Source organism: Helicoverpa zea, chromosome 26 (genome assembly GCF_022581195.2).
Source record: "Helicoverpa zea isolate HzStark_Cry1AcR chromosome 26, ilHelZeax1.1, whole genome shotgun sequence".
In the NCBI taxonomy this organism is placed as follows: domain Eukaryota; kingdom Metazoa; phylum Arthropoda; class Insecta; order Lepidoptera; family Noctuidae; genus Helicoverpa; species Helicoverpa zea.
The window spans coordinates 4494499-4501401 of NC_061477.1; the positions used below are offsets into that span (position 1 = coordinate 4494499).

At 35.8% G+C, this 6903-nt stretch overlaps 1 long non-coding RNA gene across 1 annotated transcript; it reads right to left on the bottom strand.

The window, feature by feature from the left end:
* Nucleotides 1–450: 450 nt before the first annotated feature.
* Nucleotides 451–1531, bottom strand: LOC124643035. The gene is made up of 2 exons (XR_006985863.1): nt 1370–1531; nt 451–1062 (listed from the first exon to the last, which is right to left on the bottom strand). It is a non-coding gene; the product is annotated as an uncharacterized LOC124643035 (long non-coding RNA).
* Nucleotides 1532–6903: the final 5372 nt, after the last annotated feature.

The window sequence follows — 6903 nt, forward strand, 5'->3', positions numbered from 1 at the left end:
TATAACTACGTGGAGATTAGCAACTGTCCGGGTAGCTAACAACCTAGTTCAAGGCCATAGATCTTTACATAACCTAATCCAAACACAATACTAAAATATTTCACAACTTTTTAATATAATCTTAATACTTAATACTATAGTAGCATCAACAACAAGTTCTGTCTAGCCTTTCAAAACAATATTGGAAACGGCTTTCAGTCCAGCTGTGTACCAGTTCTGCCTATCAGATCTCCTCAATCCAGATACCTGAACATCCCCATACCTCTCGCTAAGACTGGCTGTCAAAGTTTCTGGCTTCTGGCAACTGCTGTCAAAATAACAAATGACTATCAAGAAAAAAAAACACGGTACACTCACGTTCAAAGCTTAATAATGACCACTTAAACCGCATGTCACTATCCTTTGTAGGGGAAGTGAAGGTAATACGGACCACTTAAGGAAAAATCAATATAACACAAAAAATAATATCTTTATTCTTCTTTCTTTGTTATTATAAGTTTGAGCATTTATTAATCTTACTTATTATTGAGGAACACTTGAATCAAATCACAGTTAAAGAAGATATTGGATGATTTCCAAAACCTTCGGTTTGGTCCATTCTGCCTACACGTTAAGGTAAAACGGACCAGGCATGAAGGCAAAATGGACCTATGGCAATATAAGAATAAAAAAAAACTTGTAGTAGTTAACTAGTCAACGACACACCTTTCGCAAACAAATCTAACATCTTCATCATCATCTTCGACACGTGGTTAAACCAAAAAAGCGATTTTCCATATTTTTGACATAGGATGCTAGTTCTCTCTCTTGATCGACGTTAAAAACCTTTCCATACCTGCCCATTTTCTTTTCCGTAGCTACAGTTAAGTCTTTAGTGCTCTCATATTTGGTAAGCCACATTTAATGTTCCAAAGACTTCATTAATGTAGTCTTTGGAACATTAACTGTGGCGGCCGCTTTGTTAAGCCCCATTTTGCGCGTAGCTACTTTTTCAATGGCATTTTTCATGTCCTCCTCACGCCAGGATTGCCGGTCCGACTTCCTTTTATAGTTGTTAACCATCTGAAATAAAAATACCTATTTAAATATTAAATTATATAAATATAATCATAAATGAAATGTACTGAAGGCAAAACGGACCACGTGGTCCGCTGTGCCCGTTCCGTTTTGCCTTTTGTGTAGGCATGTAAACAATAAATTATTTTTAGGTTAAGATTGAGGACAAACTTGCATATTTATCGTTAAATATAAATTAAATAAACAATATCTTTAACAATAGCAACAAAACCCTGTTATCTTTACCATATTAAAACTGAAGGCAGATCAAAATTTGCTGTTTTTACATCGAAATAAGCAAAAATTAACTTACCTTGATAAAAACGTGTGCCGCTGCACGACCGCTCCAAAAACACTGACCGATGCCGAGTGAGAGGCGACTGTCAAGTTGACGCAAGTCGATAATAGATGGCGATACACGTTTGAAAGTTATTAGTCCGGTCCGTTTTACCTACAGGGTCCGTTATACCTTCCATTCCCCTACAGCAAACATTATCGAACGTCGCTTTAAGCGCTTAATGTACCCGCGAGCGCTGGACAAAGCGCTGAAAGTATTGCGGTTTCACGGTGTCACACTGAAATGTTGGACCGAGATATATCGAAAGAACGAACGAATTTAATCGGGGTAACACTTGTACTGTGTATTTTACAACACTTCAGTACTTTATTGGTAGACATGGAGAACAAAATGACTAGCGAAGATGTCATAACGCAAGATCTTCTAAGAAAGTAGTACGCCAAAATGCGGGTGTTCGGGGGACGAGGAACGTTACCTCGCTTACACGTCTTCTATATATATTTTCAAAATAAAATCACCAAACAATCAAGACCAATCTTTGACAGATTAGTTTTGGTATAGAACCCGAACGTCTCGTTAGTTCCAGTAACTGATCACGCCCACTTCACAATACTTGACCTACAAGAAGGTGCCTGATCTACCTTCCTTATGGCATCGCCGCTATATTTCCTTCTTCCGTGACAGCTTACCAAAAGGTTATCTGGATTTTAGCAGTTCTCATTTCGAACAAATTGACCCCTTGGCTTGGCTTTGAGGTGTATTCACAAACTACTACCTACATAATATGGTATATCGGGTGTGTCGTTCATAATCACATTAAATGAAATGCGTTAATATACTGGTTAATATATGTCGATTAACACAAAGGAAAAATAAAAATACACAAAAATAAAAAAATGAATTTTTCGAACAAATTAAATAGAATAAAAATGTGCGAAAATTAGAACACCATATACATGTCAGTCATTACAAACAATAGAAATTCTCCCTTGAAAACTGACAGATGTCAACTGATCAAAACATGCGATACTCCTAACGTTATCTCTGCTTTACACATGATGTTGTAAATTATGAAAACGAAAAATGACTCCTGCGGCTAAACCACTGAATGGATTAGGTTATTTTTTTTACAATTCGCCATAGAATATCATAAAGTATATGTGATAGGATTTAATGTGATTAGGTACGACACACCCTGTATATAAATACCTTCTATGGTGCCCACGTCATTGATTTTCATTAACCATTTATCACTGGAAGTAATTTTCAAACATGTTCATTTTTTACAATATGACCATCTACTGGTTTCCACGTCACTGATTTTGTATCCATTTGAACACCCAAACTATACATCACTTACACCCAATACGAACATAAAATCTAATGACACTGCTCCCAAAGACCAAACTATTGGTTCCTGAACATTATGCTGCACTCTATAAAGGGGGCTTTTATGGGTATATGGCTCAACACGATAGGATGGTTGATCGTGTGGTGGGAACACACTGTTACCCCCCCTTTTCCCCCCTCATTTGCATGGCCTGAGCGGGCGATCTCAGCGCTTCTGCGGTTTGTTAATCTTTTAATGGAATTAACCCACGCCCGCCAATGTCACTAGCAAAATAGCGGTGGAAGGAACTAAAGGACTGGAAGGGATATAAGATTGGGATAGTGTTTTGTTTTATAGGGTTCGTTTAATGAGTTTTGGGACCAGCGAGAAAAAAGGAGTTAAAGTTTTTAAACCCCGATGCAAATAGAGGGGTATTGTAAGTTTAATCACCAAGTGTGCCTGTTTGCGTGCATCTGTCTGTACAGCTTTTAAACGGATGAACCGATTTATAAGCGGTTTTTAGATAAAATCTGGTATTCGAAGAAATTTTATTAAAACAGAAATTATATTGTCTAAATACTAATTTCACCTCTAAATATGCTTTTCAGTCTGTCTTCTACCGGTGAAATACTTTTAACGTCAATTATTTTCTTCCAAGCATTTCCACCAAGATAAAAAAATAGCAGTTAATTTACTCAGCGAACTCGGGCCACTTCCACAGACTCTAACTCCATATATTCGCCTAGTAGATTGTTTCGTTCCTTGCATAATTACTTAGCTTTTGTTACTTAATTACAAAGAGAGGAGTCGGGTTTTTAGTACAAAGAGATGAACGGTTACAAGCCTGATTTATATTATTTGAAACAAGATTATAATTATTGTTAATGATTATCACCTTATGTAAAGTAGAAAAAGTAATGAAAATCTGTCACTGTGAAATATTTTGACTGTCTATTCTTATCAATGAATTAATAACATGTTTGAATTGATTACCAAGTATAATCGTCATAAAACTGGGTAGGGCCAAAGGTGATCTTTTGTTCCCCTTACCTATATTTCCAGATAAATCAACAATCATTTCTAAAAACTCATTCTTCCTGTCTGTCGTGCTTTCAAGGAAAAACTACTGAACCAATTTAAATTAATACTCAGATACCTAGTCACCGACCTAGACCTAGTCAAAGACCAAGAAAGGAAATGGGCTACTTTTTTTCCGGTTGCAAGAAGTAGTTCCCTCGGGACGCTGATGAAAACATGGGGAACAGTTTATTTACAAAATACTAAGGCATTGACCAGATGATGAAATTAAAAATAATGGTCCACCGACTGACCTTGAACGCAGCTTAACCTCTACAGGTAAGTAACCTTTACACTAACGAGTCTAGAACTTTATTACCCAACCCTCAAATTTGACAAGCCGTTGCAACTTAAAGCTTAAAGCTGGTACAAAATTACAACAGCTAAGTTGTTTCGAGTCAAAGTTTAAGTTAGTGTGTGCAGGTAAGTTAGGAGCTCGTCACAGCCGCTTAGTAAGCTAATCTTTAAGTTAAACAAGTTGCAACGGGAAGGTTTGTATGTTGTGTTTTGGGGTTGATGAGGTTTAGATCGAAAATTTGGTTTAAATTGTGGTTTTAGAAAAAAACAGAAGTTATCTTTTCTGATATTTTATTGCTATTAAAAAAACTTACATGATTCTGATTGTAATTATGTACCTATCGCATTTTTGAGTTTTTTTTTTAAACTTTCAATAGTATTTTAAATGAGCGGGAGAGGTTAAAAAACTAAACATACAATTTTATACCTCATAGCGATTGAAGAGTGGATCGACAATTTCGGAGGTCAGTTTCATTTCAATAATTATTTGAAATACAAAATCAATCGTCAAAATTGCTGAGCAATCACGAAGGCGCCATCCAAATAAAAAATACGACACAAATAATAAAGACATAATCACAAAAAGGCGAACATTCTAACCGAACGTCAATCGCAAATGAAAATAAATATATCTTTTATGAAAAGCAAGAAAAAAACGCTAATGTTACTTTTCCCGTATAGACCAAGAGCCAGGGAATGCCAGACCTTAGTTATTTTTATAAAGGTCGTTTGTGTGTACATCATGCATGTTCAGTTGTGAAGGTACCTACCAACTTTCATAATAATGTCACTTACACACGCATGTGCATCGACGAGCTTTTATGTTCTTCTCTCACTCGGTGCTGTCAGTTCTGAGTGTTGTGCATCGAACGTTAGTACGGTAGCTTCAAAACTGTTGACAGGAGAATATTTTTAAAGTATGCTTAAAGTGTGTATGAACGAAATACTATTACGAAGTTTAATTGACGGTAGATTTGGGGACAAAAAAAACTACTAGCCTAGCTCAACATTTTTACTTTTTGACAGTCGTATCCTCCTTTATATTAAAGACTATATCAATACGACAAAGAATCATAACAATAACTACATTGTGTCGCCATTAATATTTTCTCCCCTACGAAATGAACAATATTGCTATCGTAGAAAAACAATTGATGTCTTCCAAAGCCTTCATACACACTTTAAGGTAGATGCGCACAGAAAGCTTTAGAATTTATAAAATAACGAAGATCTGGCAGTCGCTGGCTCTCAGTCTACTACCACAAAGTGGTACGGTTCAATCAATTTCACCTAATTTTATTTCACGTTCATTTCGACCACATTCAATAGAACCGTGTGGATAGAGTAGTAAAAGGAATAAGTATGCAGGGTAGGGTTAACTGAAGTAGTGGGTAGTTTAGTTTTGTGTAAAATTTTCTTCTAGAGTTTGGAAAAGTTTAGGTATTTTATGAGAAGAAGATAATTATGTTAACAAGATGACTACTAAATAGGTAGTAGGTACTCTAAATACAAAACGTTCTACTTTTTCTTCGAATGATTAAAGTAGTTCCTACGGGGCGCAGGTAAAGCTGCGTGCGGAAGCTAGTTTACAATATATTATTAGTAATATTAAAAATAATGTGGTACATATAAAAAAAAACTAACGATGTAAAATATATAAATAATTTATCTATAAACCTTTTTTTAATTAACAATAAAACACGAAATATAATATAATATTATTGAATGAATTTGTCAATCATTATTAATATTCTGGTAGCATTTTTATTCAGAAATGAATGAGTTTAATGCGAAAATTTTCACATATTAAAACTGTGTTAATTTAAATAACACTATTTATTATTATTTCTGTATTTAATAACCCAATTAAAGAACCATACGTTTATGATTAAATCGCAATTATGAACTTAATGTGGCACGTAACGGAATATATTTCCATGAATACGCAAATTTATAGGTACTTAATTCTATATACAATATGACCGCCTCGTTGGTCTAGTGGTCGCAATCGCGGCTGCTGTGTCAGAGGTCTCGGGTTCACTTTGTGGGTTTTCTTAAACTTTCACAAAGCAACCCGTAGTCTGGTAGTTGGTGACTGATGATTCAGCCGTGTATCGGAGAGCACGTAAATGTCAGTCCTCCGCCTGATCTCTCTCCGGTCGTGTCGGATTGCCGTCTCATCGGGTTATGACAGTAAAGGAATAGTGAGTGCACCTGTGTCTGCGCAAATGCTCGTGCACTATAATATGTCCTGCGCAGCTGGTTGATCTCCTTAGATGAGAACAGCCGCCGTGGCCGAAATCGGCCCACTTTTGTACCCATTAGGCTCCGAAACTAATGAACCGATTTGAAAAGTTCTTCCTTTGTCGAGAAGCTAGACTATACCCGAGTAGCATAAGCTATAATTTATCCCAGTACGGTAAGAAGTTCCCTAGGAACATAGATGAAATCGTGGGAAAACAGCTTTATATAATTTAACATACTGGCTACTTTATATCCCTGTCCAGGAATTAATTCCCGTGTTCTATAAATAAAATGCTGTCAGCCAATTTGTAAATATCAAAAGGTTTCCATTACCTTAAAATACGGATATGTATAACCTCTAATTATTTATCTTCAAAATTAATATATTATACGCCTACGGTATGTAACGACAAAATTGCATTAAAAATATATTTTAAAGTATACGGTAGGTACAGTTGACATACGAAAATAACTCCATTCGTTGCTTGCGTTGACATTTGTACATATGCAAGACAGATTGGCACAGAACATGTAAAAATTAACTACTGTTCAATATTTGTAGGTATTTCAATGAAAAGAGACAGGCACTCTGTTACTAATA